We start from the raw sequence: 14,841 nt of genomic DNA on the forward strand, positions 1-14,841 counted from the left end.
AAAACTGAGGCATAATGTTGTTGAAACTTCAGGTTGTTCATGAGGTTTTGTATAAAGGTAATTTCTTAAATGTGAACATTTTCAGAATGTACTTTTTTGCACTAAAACAAAGGGGAAACATTTGGATTTGTGGTCATTTATAGGCGGGTCAATATATAATTGAGGGACTTTTGAAGTCCATGGAATATATCTTGCATACATTTTTATTAAAAGTTTAAAAAAAAAATAATGTGTTTTATGGTCAATATGATCATGTCTTTACAAATTCCATTATTATTTGTTATGGAAACAATCCCTTATTCATAAAAAAAAATTACTGGATATCACTAAAATGTCAACTAAATAACCATCCAAATTTAATAATAACACCTTCTAATTAGCTAAACAATAATAAATTGATTTTATTCAAAAATCGGTTTGATTGTTTTCTTTTTAATAAGTTGAGATAATCATGACAGATATTTATTGTTTGGCAATATATCAAATTTTATATGGAAAATAACAAATTGTATCTGTGTCCAAGAAATCACTTTCAACTCAGTTAGCCATTACAAAAACACCTCTCAAGGAAGTGTGTTAATTCCAAATTACATGACCTGAAACCACATGATGTCATTTCCTCCTGAAGAAAAGACTGGCAAGACTCCAAGGCTTTCTGTGTCATTTAATATAAAGTAGTGTGTGAGTCAAGTGTGGATTTACCACGTCAACAGGTTTACTACAATATCTTTATAAATAACTTTCAATTTCAAATATACTCAATTGAATATACAATAATTTAGAAAAATCTTTCTCTTAAAATGCCATGTGGTGTTTAGTTGTAGGTGGCCATGTTGATTTTAGGCCTGAAAACAGCAACAACAACAACAAAAAAAGTCAACTATGTTACAAAAAGTCCTGCAATTATATATTGACCCAGGTTATGATGCTGTGATTTTACTGATCCGGCCCACTTGAGATTAAATTGGGCTGAATGTGGCGTCTAAACTAATATGAGTTTGACACCCCTGGTCTAGACTGTATTTCTGGTTAATTTAATGTTGTCTTCATTGAAAAAAAAATGCTTTTCTTTCAAAAATAAGGACATTTCTAAGTGACCCCAATCTTTTGAACAGTCATGCATGTGCTTATATTATTATTATTATTATTATTATTATTATTATTATTATGATTATTATTATTATTATTATTATTGCTGGCAGAGGGCTGTGGGGGCAGCAGCAGAGTGCAGGCTTGTTCCTTTAAGGGTGGTGTCAGCAGCAGGCAGAGGAGGAGGAGTGTGACTGTCTCCGCTCACTTCTCCACAGCGAGGGGACTCCGAGAATAAACAATTCCCACAGACTACACGCTCCACACCTCAGCTCGCTCACAGTCGCAGCAGTCATTTCTAAAAAAAATCGAGGCTTTTCTTTTGGACTAAAATTCTATTCCTTTTTTTTTTTTTTTTTTTTTTTTTTTTTTTTTAAGGCTGCCTCGCCATTTCAGTTTCCTGCCAAAAGTGTCGCGACCGTTTTCATTGGATTTGCCTCCTCCTTGTCGAATAATAACGATGCGCCTCTCCGGCTGACTGTGGGGTGGACAACGCAGGTAGGGGATCTGAACATGAACGCACTGTCATATGTGGAGAATGATTGTTGGATCTGAAAAATATACGGGGGGCGCATATGTCGGGCGTTATAGTAGATGATACGGTGTTAGGTGGAGGATGGGAAGGCTGTTGGTGTGCCGTACGGCGGGCACAGGCGCATATGGATATCGCGCTGAAAACGCTGCATAAAGAAGAAGTGGGAATGAACCTGGCTGTGTGCGGTGCCATAGCCTCCCTCTCCTTTCACCCACGGCCGTTCATTAGCAGCAGCCACTGCCTGGATCCTCTGTGATCTGTACATTAGGCCTCCGATACTATTTACGCAGAAACACCGCTATTGGTCCAACAGAGGTGTTTCTGCGTAAATGTTGATTTCGCCTCAAACGCGCACCGACGGCAGCTCAATCTCCTGAAATCCGGAGTGTATTTTAATTTTAGGCGACTGTCACACTACAACGCTGCATGTCACCCATTCAGATGGATGGTTGGAATAACAGTGTAGGCTGGCCAGTGCCATAAGAGTTGTACTGTAGCGTTAGTACTGTTAATGTAGTTCATCACATTGGGTCAAAACAGTTCCACAGCCTGCTATCTTGGAGTAGTTTTAGCACCACCAATGGGAATCGCTTCACAGTTGCACTAGTCTGGAAATGGCTATTGGCAAGTCCTGCGCCTTAGAAAGATCTTGAAGAGGTTTTACATGAACCCCGAGGCCTGCCAAAGGATCTAAGCATTGTTTAACTTAAATCACAAATAAGGTCTCCAAGGCGTTCTCCTGAATGCTGCAGAATATTACATGACACCTATTTCACCATGAGGATTTTACTTGCATGTTCGGGGGTTGAGCATATTGAAAATTTGCATTCATGTAGTGTAGTGTGGTTGTCATTGGGAGGCAGGGATGTGGCTCTAACGCTGGACCATGTACAGTAAACAGAGTGTCAGCGAGGGTTGCTTAAAAAACCCAAATCTATAACACAATCAAGGCAGTATTTGGGCCTTTAATGCTGTATAAACTGCCATGAACTAAATTCATAGCTTAAATAAAGATCCCTGTTAATAGTCATTTTGTTTTGCCTTGGTACCTACACCAGCTCTGAAAATACCTGAACCCCCGAATAGTCCCTTCAGGGTTATTAGATGGATAGTAGTTCAGTCTGCAGACTGACACACAGTTGGTTGAAGTTGTTCTGTTGCAGCCTGTCACATCACTGTGTCATCATGTCAGATATGTTTTGATAGATTTCAAAGTCTTAGATGTGTTTGCAGTAACTGCCAGGGAGGTTTTTTTGAATGGCCTTTGCGTAGGTGTTCCTTTTTCTGAAATGTCCTATTGCTTCATTGGACTTTGGATCAGTGTGGAGGCAAAAGGTCGGGGCCAGGAGTTTTCTGAGTTACAGGAAGAAGGGCAGAGTACATCTTTAGTTCAGGTCCTGAAAGGGCAGTGTACAAAGCTTTCCAGACGCAACCTGTTTGGATGTTGTAATATGAGGCTTTAAAAAAGGTTCTGTTAATGTGCTGCCTCTCACAAAACCACTTAGACTAACAATCTAAAGTAGTGTGGAGAAAAGTCAAACTTTTTTTTAAAGCCTTCTAAATACTGTCTGTGTCTGGGGGTCTGCCTTTTAGCCTTTCTTTTGTTGAACATTTAAGCTGCTTAATTATTTGACCTGAACTTACACAAGATGTTCAAGGTAGTTCAGCTTGTCCTCTGTTGCCATAGATAACTAAAACCTCCACATTTATAGCCCAACTTTTAAAGTTGCACTTTAAAAGTACTTTTGTTTGAGTGGTCTGGACTGTGTGCTGTAACTCAAAGGATTCTCTGTATTGGATGCAGCTTGATTCTACTGAGCCATCTGCTATTGTCCAGGGAGCTGCTGTTGAGTGATGTGCAGTAGCCTGCAACAGAACCAGAGGACATTCAAATGGCCAAATGCAAATGATGTTGAGACTGCTGAACAGTCACAAGACAGGACTCTGCACTCTTCTCTCTTGTCCACTGGCCGCCTTTCATTACAGCAAATCTTTTCTGGCATCAAAACAAAAACGCTGCTGCTGCTGTATGAATGTGGCATGTTGTGACGTGTGTGTGTGTGTGTGTGTGTGTGCGATTGTGGTCATGCAGGTACGTTCTGCACATCTCTGGCAGAAGTAATTTCAGAATCACCGCTTGTTGCTACTTTGTGACTTTCTTTTGTCCCGCTCAATAATTTGGTGTAACGTAGTGTATTTTTATACTGGATGATGCCACAGATAAGAGGAGGACCTGTCCAGGCACTTACCTCGGCTAACAGCCTCTCTAACCACCACCGCTGTGCCAGCTCAAACCCCTCTGTTTGTAAATGTGTCACTCACAATAGCATGAGACACAGGGCAGACAAAATTGAGGGTGGCATCCCGCTTTTTGATTGCTGAGATACTCAGCGAGAAAAAAAACAAAAAACTAATGTGCAATCTACCAGAACAAGTGTCATGCATTTACTGCAGAGTTTTTGATTTATTATAGACCTGGGAGATGCCCAGCACTTGTGTTGTTGGCCACCGAACATTGTTCAAGGGCACTTTGACAGTAGATGTTGAGGAATAGAAGTGCATTTCTCATCTACTTACAGGCCAGTACTTTGTCAGCCCACAGAGGATTCAAACCAGAGACCTTTGGGCCACAAGCTCATTTCTCTAATTGTTTGGGCTCTATAACAGTGGTGGAGCATGCATTAAGCCAAATCATTTTATTGTTCCCTTTATTGTTTGTTTATTCAGTAGACACTCGACTAATAACAAAAGTCAGTAGCACTGCTGTTATAGGACAGAGATTTACACCACAACAATTATGCTGTAAATTTCATTGAGGGATTGAATTAACAAGACAGAAGTCAGTGTTGTACTTGATCAAAGGTTTAAAGTGATCAGTTTTCTCGTGTGTTAGTTCTTGTCTGTGTCTCTTCCTCCATAACTCTTATCACTCAATGGGCGATACACACACATCACAGCCACTACACCACAACTGGGCCAGATTGCATCAGACTGAAAATGGTTATGATGAACACTAGTCTAAAATGTCAGGGCTTGAGTGATTAAAGTGTAAACACACATAGACTGATGTCACAGCTGAAGCCAACAAAACTGAATTGTTAAATAAATACAGACATTAAATCTACCTCAATACTCTGAGTCAGACTCAAGTTAATCAGGCAGAAACGTAAAGAGACATGTAGAAGCATGCTGCTTACTGAGCAGACTGTCTTTATTGTGTATTTTCTCAAAATATTGTGTTACTAGAATAGCAACAGAAGCCACACCAGAAAACACAGAGCAAAACTACAGAAGTTAGTGCTGCTTTCTGAAATGAGATCACTGTGTGGGCAGTTGGAGTGTATTTCTCCTGTGTGCTGCTTACAAGATAGGGTTTTTTTAGTGAGGGCTCTCAGTAATAGCAGCACTATCTCATTCAGAGACAGTCACTCCGGCTCCTGTTGGTGCTTCTGTCATGAACAGAAGGCGACCAAAGTCAATGGGACTCATTTTGATGACAAGGCAGGAACTGCTAAATGCTGCTTTAAAGCCGCTGCTCCTGGATGCAGGGTGGAATGACGAAATGCGTGGAAGAAAGATGGACTCCTCCTCTGCAACCCCTGAGAGCTATTCTAGCCAGAGCTCATCTGTTGAATGACTCCCCTCCCACCTCCTCCTCCTTCACCCTCACCTCCAACTCTCCGCCCCTCTGTCTTCACGCTTCACCTTGGCCTTGGCACAATGACAGGCCCTTCAATTATCTCCACCGATTGATCGCTGCTGATTGCAATTGCCGTGAATTATTTAGACTTTGCTGAAATTGCTCACTAAATGGGAGGGAGGCTGAAAGAGCAAGATATACCAGGTCAAATAAATTACCCACGTGAAGCATCGGCCTCTTTCAAAAGCAACAGCTGTGGAAGCCTAACTGTGCCGATCAATGAAGCAGAGCAGGGAAACAGCATCAAGCTGTAGCTTGTACTGTGGTAACAGAGCTACCAGCTCAACACCAAATCTCCACTGTCCCTCTCCTGTGATACGTTAAGTAAGTAAAGACCGAGGAGATGTAGCGTGGAGCAGCAGACCTCCTGGGTGATGTGAGAGGAGCTGACTCTTCCTGGCCAGGCTGGTGTGGTCACAGCAGAGGAGTGGAGTGGAACTGACTCCCTCCCTCCCTCCCTTCCTCTTTGCTTCTCTTGCTCCTACAGCAGAGCTGCTGCCCCCAGGCTGTAGAGGTGCAGTAGGAAGGTTTCTCTACCATTGTGGGGAGCGTGCAGCCAGGATGCTGCAGTCAGACGAGGGGAAAGTCTCTGCTTTGCCACAAGCAGGCCAATGTCACAGGCGTGACCAAGTGGGCGGGCTGCAAGGGGAATGAGGACAGACGCTCACAGATAGGAGGCATGCCCAGCCTGTGTGTGCATGTGAGAGTGTGTCTGCCTTGTTTTCTTTCTGAAGAAATCTGAAGATAAAGACAGCAGATGAATGTCTGCATGTTTGTAGCTTTTGCTGGAATTTAGAGGATGTTCGTTATTAGGTCTGTGATATTATAGCCGTTGATCCCAGACATCAAAGCAAACATGGATTCACATGAGCTGGAGTCATGCCTCATTCAAACAAAACGTCTTCTGACAGGCATCAGACAAGGCTGCTGCACCTTGTGTACTAAATGCCTTGAATGCTGCCTCCAAACATATTATAGCAAAGGTCCCTGGTGTGGACTAAGAAGTCTAAGGGTCGTTGAAGGCTAGAACAATAGGTCACAAAGTCCAGAGACTGAGGTCGACTGTTACTCAACTGTGTCTTATTTTAACCAGGTTATGTGGCAGCAGTGCAGGGGAGAAGCTGGGGCTAAGTGAAAATGCCACTCATTCCTGAAGAGTCCCTGGCCTCGTCAAGGTTAGTGGCTTGTCTTTGTAAGTTGAGGGATTGATGCATGAGCCTGTCTGGCGCTGAATTCAAAGTCCAAGGCTGTCACAGGCAGCAGCTCTCCCCACCCTCCCTCCCTGCCTCCCGCCCACCCTCTCTTTTTGCAGGCTATCACAGGGCCCTGTCCTTCCCAACTTCTTAGCAGTCTGTCCTTTTGGGAACCTTGAGCAGCCCAGGCAAGGACACAGCGTCTGGTGCAGTAAGCCTGTGCAGTGAGGGAGGCTTTACGTAACGTTCTGCTTTAAACATGGGTGTATGACTTCCCTGACACGGAGCAGTGCAGTGCAGAGCTGCACAGCTCACAGCACATGTCCCCTCAGCCCCCCTGGACAAGGAGGGGGCACAGAGATCCCTGCAACTTAATTATATCTTTCTCTTTTAAAAGCTTTCGTTTGAAATTAAATTTTCCCAGGCAATTAACTAAAGAGGAGTTTTCAGAATTTATGAATGAATGATGGATATATTGCACAGGACGACAGGGGAGGGAGGAAGAAGAGAGGGAGGGCAGTGTATATACATACACACACACACACACACACACACACACACACACACACACACACACACACGCGCTTCGATGATGTGTCTCTAAGATTTTTATCCATTGAGAAAACTGAAGTTTGGGACGTTCAGGCATCATTAAACTTTGTACCTGAGAGCTGTTCTGGTATGCCCCCACCTCAGCCACCTCTACAGCACTTCTTACAGCAGTATTTGTTGATTTTTGGTGTAACCCACTGGATAAAGACACTTTTCACATCGCTTAGCTTTCCAGGATGGGTGGAAAATGCATAGCTGGGGTTTACCCACCTCCTCATTCATTCAGACCCACATCTTATAGAACATGGATGTAACTTAGTGAATAATGTTACTCACTGTATACCCCAAATCCTCTTTTGGCTTGAACTGCAATTGTGTAACTTTTTGGCTTCTAGTGATGAGCTGAATTGTTGCTGGGCAACAAGGGACCTGTGCGGGTGGCCGTGGAGAGTCGAAGCATTGTGAGTTTGGATAGATCTGCAGCACATTATCCGGGTTTCTAACCAAGGAATGTCCTAGAATTTTCCTTGAAATACCGTGTTTTTGTGTGTTATTCCAAGGAAAATATTCGTCATTCGTCCAAAATAATATCTCGTTAGAGATGCATGAGGACCGGCCTTCTAATGGCTCCGACGTTCCAGATTCTTCCATTTTAAATTTGTCAATGAGTACAAAAATGACTCATTGCACTTTCAATAAATATCTTTTAACAGAATGCATTTAAATAAGTGGCACATCTCTAAATGAAAAATGAATGCACTCCTACGCTACAAAGGAAGGACCGAGGACATTTGGCATAACCCCAGTCTTCCTCTTTCACTCAAAGTGGTCTCTTGAATTTCTGAAACATGCTGTCCTTTTGTGAACCTCCAGCCCACTTGTAAATCCATTAGTGAGGTGGCGTTATTCACTACAGTCCTCACTGCAGCCGGGTAAACAGACCGAAAGACTGTGGTTCAGAAGTACAGCTTTCTCATAACTGTGTTAGAAGGCTCCCAGTAGTAGAGAGGCCATTTGAGAGGAGATGGAGAGCACTGGGCTGATGACTGGAGGCAGCCATATGACCTATTACTTAGGGAAAATGGACTGGTGACCAGAAGATTGCTGGCTCATACTCTGCTCACCCTCTGCCCTTGAGCAAAGGCAATTAACCTGGATTCCTCCAGTAAATATCCAGCTGTAGAAATGGAAAGAGATGTGCAAGAGTGATAATCGTGTAAGTGACTTTGAATAAAAGTGTCCACTAAGCAGGAAGATTAATACAGCTAATAGAATCATAACTTGTGTTTTCAAGTTATCAAGGACCCAGGACTGCTGAACATGTAGAGGAGGACGTAATCACCCCTCCCCCTCCTACTCTCTATTTGTGCACTCTTCCATACGCACACACACATTTAAAGACTTCTCTCTTTTCCTTTGGCATTAAGGCGAGAGCATGACCTTGACCTGATTGCTGAGGAGGCTTTTTAAGTAACTCTCCAGAAGGAGATCCAATCATGTGACACCCTTCACCCAGCCTCATGAGGGGGAGGAGACACTCGCCACAGGCCTGCGTGCAGCTACAGGGGCTGTCGTTCAATTGGGTAATCACTCCAAGGTCAAACGGGGTCGAGGTCGTGTCAGACCCAGCAGTGCGGCTCCAGCCATCCCTGCCCTGATCTGAATTTGAGAGTGGCCGGCCACAAGTTTCCACCCGGTTTGACTGCGGTGACAAACTGAGCAGGTTTAGTCATCTTCTCAATTCACAATCACTGATACCAGCATATGTCAGGGAAAGGTCGTTTCATGTCCGGAGTGATTCATGTCCAGAATGAGCTGGCTGCTGGGATTTGTGTTATTGCAGTTGCCTTCACTCACTCCCTACAGCTGCCCCACTCCTGAAACCACGCTGGCTCACTGTCTCACTTCAGGGTGAGCTACTGTCTCTGCTCCTGAGCATTTTAATGCTAGTGTGTTAACATTTTTTGCCCCCTGGATATGTTAACCATATGGCTGGGTAAATCAGGATCCCAGCCTCCTTTGTTAAAATTGCATTAATAAACCTTAGCTAACTGTCTGCATTGTAAATTTTCACTTTTTCTGAATATTTTGTGCATATAATATAGCTTATCTTTACACTACAGTTGGAGAAGTGAACAATCAGGGAGGGGCTGTGCTTCCTTAGTTACATACCAGACTGACATTGTGTCACTGGTGGCTTGGTTTTTAATTTGACCCCCCTTTTGGTATTGAGGAGGATATTTTCTTTTTTTTTTCCATAACCTTTTGTGGTGGCATCTAGGGCTGAACATCCATCCTTCCATCCATTATCTATACAACACTTCATCCTCATTAGGGTCAGGGGGGCTGGAGTCTATCCCAGCTGACTTAGGGTGAAGGCAGGGGACACCCTGGACAGATCACCAGTCTATCACAGGGCTACACACAAAGACAAACAATCACACTCGCATTCACACCTACAGACAATTTAGAATTACCAATTAACCTCAGCATGTTTTTGGGCTGTTGGAGGAACCGGAGTACCTGGAGAAAACCCACATATGCAGAGGAAGAACATGTAAACTCCATGCAGAAAGATCCTAGGAAGGCTGAGACACGAACCGGGGATCTCCCAGCTGCAAAGGTGAAGGTGCTAACAACCACACCACTGTGCAAACCTAGGGCTGAACAATTAATAGAAAAATTGTCAAAATTGCAAATATAAGTTCAATACTCAAATTGCAGGAGCTGCAATTTTTGGATAAAAGTATAATGTGTCATGGCTTAGCATTATAGTGAAGCATTGTGGTGCTAGAGCAGCCTGCAGCCATATTCTCCGTACCTTGTTAAGTTCACACTGCAGCTAAAATGTCATCATTTGTATGTTTATTCCAGTGGGAAAAAATGTGAAAATTGCGACTTATATCACAATATCTATCAAAAAAATCTTCAAATGATTAAAAAAATAACCATTGTCATGCACTAGTGGCATCTAGGGCGCCACAATAATTGAATATTATTCACAATCAAGATTTTGGTTTACCACTATTAGGTGAACATGACATACTGCAAAACTGATGTTTAAAATACTCTGCACATTGAAAACAGCCCATGTCAATAAAATCACTGGTTTTCGCTGTGTTTAATCTGACATTGGAAGCCAAAAATTTTCAGACTAATTCTTGGTCTCTGCACTGCAGTAACTGAATGGAGAATAGAGGCTTCTCTGTACGCAACTGCCCAGTAGCATCTACTCTAAATTTTATGTGATATGTTTAGGAAAATTTGATCATTTATACTGTTTATTAATAAGCATAATAGAAGGGGAGTTTGGGGTATAATTTTATTTCTATTTTACCTCTACTAGATGCACTGAATTCAGTTTGTTTTTTTGATGGAAAGATTTGTACATTAATAGGAGTGACACAACATGGAAGTGAAAGCAGTGCTCTGTATACAAATATTTCATAAAAATTAATAAATAATAGTGATCTTCAATATTGATTAAAATAATTGTGATTATCACTTTGGCCATCAGCAGCCCTATTAAGCGCTTACGAGAAGATGTTGTCACCTGATCATTTCATGAATTTGCAGAGCAGAATAGCAAAGGCACAATGTGATGAATCTTTAAATGTTTATCTAAATCTTAAATACAAAACTGAAATAATGAGAAATGACTCGGTGCAACTTCTATAAATTTTAGGCAATCTAATCGGATGATTTGTTACTATCCGCTGATAATAAACATGATATTGTGTGCTACGTGAAAGACATCCAGGCTGCGCATGGGACAGCTGGGACAGTGATATGAAGAACCAAAGACTAATTTTGCATCTTGTTTTCACAGAATTGGACTCTTTCTTTACCCTCTATGGAACCAAGTGCCATTAATTCTCATATATTGTGCTATACACTGTAGCATTATTAGAAAACAGACTGAGATGCACCATAGTTTAACTGATCTTCTGCTGGAAGGAGTAAGATGTTCTACAAGACAATACAAGAGCTACTAGAAGCTCTGGTACAGGAAATGCGTGATGCAGATGAGCAAATGTCTTGTATTTATTGTATTTATAACATAGTAGGTTTAGGCACAAATAGTAAAGTGTTGATTATGGAGCCTCTGATATGGTTTTATCAGGGCCAATACCAGTGCCAAATATTGATCATCAAGGGGTCTGATAATCAATATTTGGAACCGCGATGCACTTGCAGTACAACTGAAAATCTTGTTTTCAAAATTTAGAATAATAGAAACTGCAGCACAAAACTTCATTGTTTTACATGTTTAATTAAAGGACAATTTTTCATCAATCCTTCATTGTTAATTTTTCTGTTAATCATGAGGTAACCAATCAGTTACAGAGTGGTGACTACAGGCAGAGAGAGGAGGCTGCATCTGGAGCCTGTTGTTAGATTGATCAGTTTTATTGGGAATTACAAATAATGACACAGATAATTGGAGAAATGCAAGGTATTGGATTTGATAATCTGCCACGTTGATGAACGCTCAACTTGTAGGGCAAATACTTTTCCAAATAATGCTAGTTTTTATTATTCATTTAACTTCATCGTTCAGTCAAGAGGAAAACCCTAAATTAAATCACTATTCATGTGGGCATCATTTGTCTTGGAAGCAGCACCACCACTCAGAGGTGTATTAAAGGTTCTTCCAATCACACAGGACCATAACATCTGCCGAGGTTGTCCTGCTGCTGCATGAATTTTGGACCAGTCAGACGCCTCCTTGATGGTATTGCACAATGCAGAATTATCTAAACACAGTTGCCTAAAACCTTTGCACTGTTATGTACAAAGCACTGCCTGAGTTCCTGAAAATGGTCACACTTTATAGTTTGACACTTTAGTTTATTTTTGTGTTGCCAAGACTTCTTGAATAATTATTCAAATTCTAATTCAGTACGTGTTTATTTAGAACTTTTCTAATTTTTTTTAAATCCCGGATGGTCCCCCAGTGGGTGTCCTACCTCAAATCCTGGTAGTGCACTGCTCTCCCCTGTGGTCCCAATAAGCTTTCTTGATTAAGTGCAGACAGTTGTCTTGTTAGACAAAACTTAAATGAAGGTGATCACCTGCCAGGATGTGACATTTAAAATCAGACATCAATTGCTGCCCGCCTGGATACACCTTTAGCATGCACATACACACACAAGCGGAACCTGTAGCTTCTATAATCTGGTTGATTTTTCAGCTTCATCCAATCAGATGTGCTCCTCTTGTATAACTGTGTTATGTTCAAAGACAGCATTGACACTAACTCATGTCATTTGAAGTTAAGCCTTGTTTGGGTTATAAAAGGGAATGGAAGCTACGGTAAGCTTGTGTAATGTGTGTGATCTTTTTTTTTCGCACACACCCTTACACACACACACACACACACACCTAGGGTTATCACAGTGGAGCTGCATGCTTCTTGTGTAACTGTGTTTACACGTTTAGGGCTAGCGCTGGCACAAGAGCCAGACGAATGTGGTTTATCCAGGGCCTCTCTCTCTCTAAGCCACCTTCCCTTCCATTCAGCGTTGACCTTGGTGCTCACGAAGAGGCAGGGCTTGACCTACATCCACCCCCTTAACTGGAACTAGAACCTCCACCAACCTCCGCCGAATAAAGAGACCTGACACCCTATTCTAGTTTTCTCCAACGGCCATTTTCCCTCTGTCTCTGGTCGTATTCTGTGCACTTTACAAGATGCACTGTAGCTTCTGCTGTTTTTGCAGCGTGTCTGGCAGCTCGGGAAAGTGGAGCAGTGGACTTCATAGCTCGTCTCCGAGGCACCAACATGTCTGTGTGCACTAGGTCACCATTAGCACGCAGAGGCTTAGCACCGAGCTGCTGAGAGTTTAGTGGCAGGTCAACCCTCCTCTGGTTTTTAAAGTGTCAAACTGTGGCTGATGCAAATGAGCACAAACGCAAACACATGCGGTCTCTAGTCGCATCTGGTGGGACTAATATTCTCGTATGGGCAAACTATGTGACATCGGGGTGCTAGCATACGGCACGTTAGTGTTTGGACTTCTTACCCAAGACATGCTGTGGTTTTAAAAGAGCTACAACGTGTAAAAATCAGTGTAAATCACACAGTAACAAGTGGCTCAGAGCAGCTGTAAAAAACGGTAGTGCACTGTAGCTGAAGCACAATGGTTCAGTTCAGGAAGGTAAAAGGTTTTTAAAAGCTAATAATTAAATGTCAGTCTTACTCCTACAAATATAGCTCATGAACAGAAGCTAAACAAAGGTTGCTAAGCGACACCAAGGCACCAGTGAGTGATGAGTGATGATTTTTGGCAGGCGCATTAATATTTAAATTAGCAGTCAAAGGTGTGCGTTGATTAGGTATTTCACAATGGCTTCAAACAGGAATCCAACACTGATACAAAGGGCGCTGCAGAACTGTCTGCTTTCTAAATGAATGAAACTCTCAGCTGTCGTCAGAGGAACATGCCCATCGAGCAGAGCCATGGTTAATGTATGGAGGGATTACAAAAGCAATGCATGAGTGAGTGTAGCTTAATGAGGAAAGGGGTTGCATGAGAGCACCGTGCGTGATCTCAGATACATCATGAGCTGTCCTAACCAACACAGAGGCATTCACAGGGACCAGTGTCATGCTACCAGGCATTAGGGCAGCTCCAGGCTCAGTTAGCCCACTAATGCCTCTCCTAGCCAAGAAAGGCTCATAATTTTTCAGGCTGGATGACATGTCATACCTTCATGGGTGTTAAATGACTGCAAAAAGCAGTGTGTATGTCTGTGTTTAAATAAGGCAGAGGATCCCATTTAGCATTCTGAGTAAGACATGAGATAATGGCCACCAAGAAGAGGAGATGAAGAAATTGAGAAGTGGACCTGTAGGTGGTGTTTAACCTCAGGAGCAGTTGTTGTATCGAGACGTGGGAGGGTTTTTGCCAAACATACAGCAGGCCAGCTGATGAGGGTCGTCTGTATTCCAAAGGCCACAGCCACGCATCAGCAGAATGCAAGGACTGATCACAGAGAAGTCTGAGTCTCTTTTTAACTTCTTTTCTTCCTTTGTTTCCCTCTCTCTCTTTCTCTCTCTCCCTTTTACTGTCTCCCTCGATCATGCTCTGCAGAACTCCTTGCACGATCTTAGGGAGGGGAAAAAAAAAAGAAGAAAAGTGGGTCAGGGCGACCTATTTTTTTTCCCACAGTTCACGGAGGCAGAGGGTGGCGGTGTTATCGTCAGTTAGACGAGGAGCAGGGCCTGATGGGGAGGCAGGGCCTTGTCGCGAGACGCAGCCACTCAGAACTGGGTCAGCAGCAGAGGCTACGTCTTGTAAACGGCTTGTCATACCGGGGAGAAAAGCTGCAAATGAACCATAGATTATACGCCCCAAGCTGAGCACTGAGGTCTCTCCTCACTCCCCAACCCCACACTTCAAAAAACACACGCACATAGTATTAGCCTTACAGTAGCGCAGGAGTATCTGAGGCACTGCCACCTTCTATAAGTTCCTCTCTTCCCCTCTCAGTCTCCAGTAATAGCGTTTGATTACTGCAGTCAGACCTGACAAGCTCAAAGCCCAAGCCACACACATTTTTAAGTAAGGATCTTTTCACATTTCTCTTTCTCTGACATACGGGTTGCTGTTTTCTAAATATAGCCCCCTTTCTCCCAGATTTGCTTGACTTTATTCAGGTCAGGTTATTTACTGTACCAAGTTCAACTGTGGTTTAGAAATGAGCAATACACATGCTTATTCAGCTGCATTGACCCTTTTGCTTATTATCTGTGTCAAACACAGGCA

At 42.7% G+C, this 14,841-nt stretch overlaps 1 protein-coding gene across 3 annotated transcripts in view; it reads left to right on the forward strand.

Annotated features, from left to right (window-relative positions):
- Positions 1–1,259: 1,259 nt before the first annotated feature.
- Positions 1,260–14,841, forward strand: part of nrip1b (nuclear receptor interacting protein 1b) — a 38,462-nt gene continuing 24,880 nt past the window's right edge. For 2 of the 3 annotated variants that reach the window (XM_055017275.1, XM_023281526.3), the window contains exon 1: positions 1,260–1,587. The gene's annotated coding sequence lies outside the window, so the exon portion shown is untranslated. Of the gene's footprint in view, positions 1,588–6,417; positions 6,500–14,841 lie in introns of all 3 variants that reach the window. The other variant, XM_035953475.2, reaches the window with a different exon arrangement.

Source organism: Amphiprion ocellaris, chromosome 14, assembly GCF_022539595.1.
Source record: "Amphiprion ocellaris isolate individual 3 ecotype Okinawa chromosome 14, ASM2253959v1, whole genome shotgun sequence".
In the NCBI taxonomy this organism is placed as follows: domain Eukaryota; kingdom Metazoa; phylum Chordata; class Actinopteri; family Pomacentridae; genus Amphiprion; species Amphiprion ocellaris.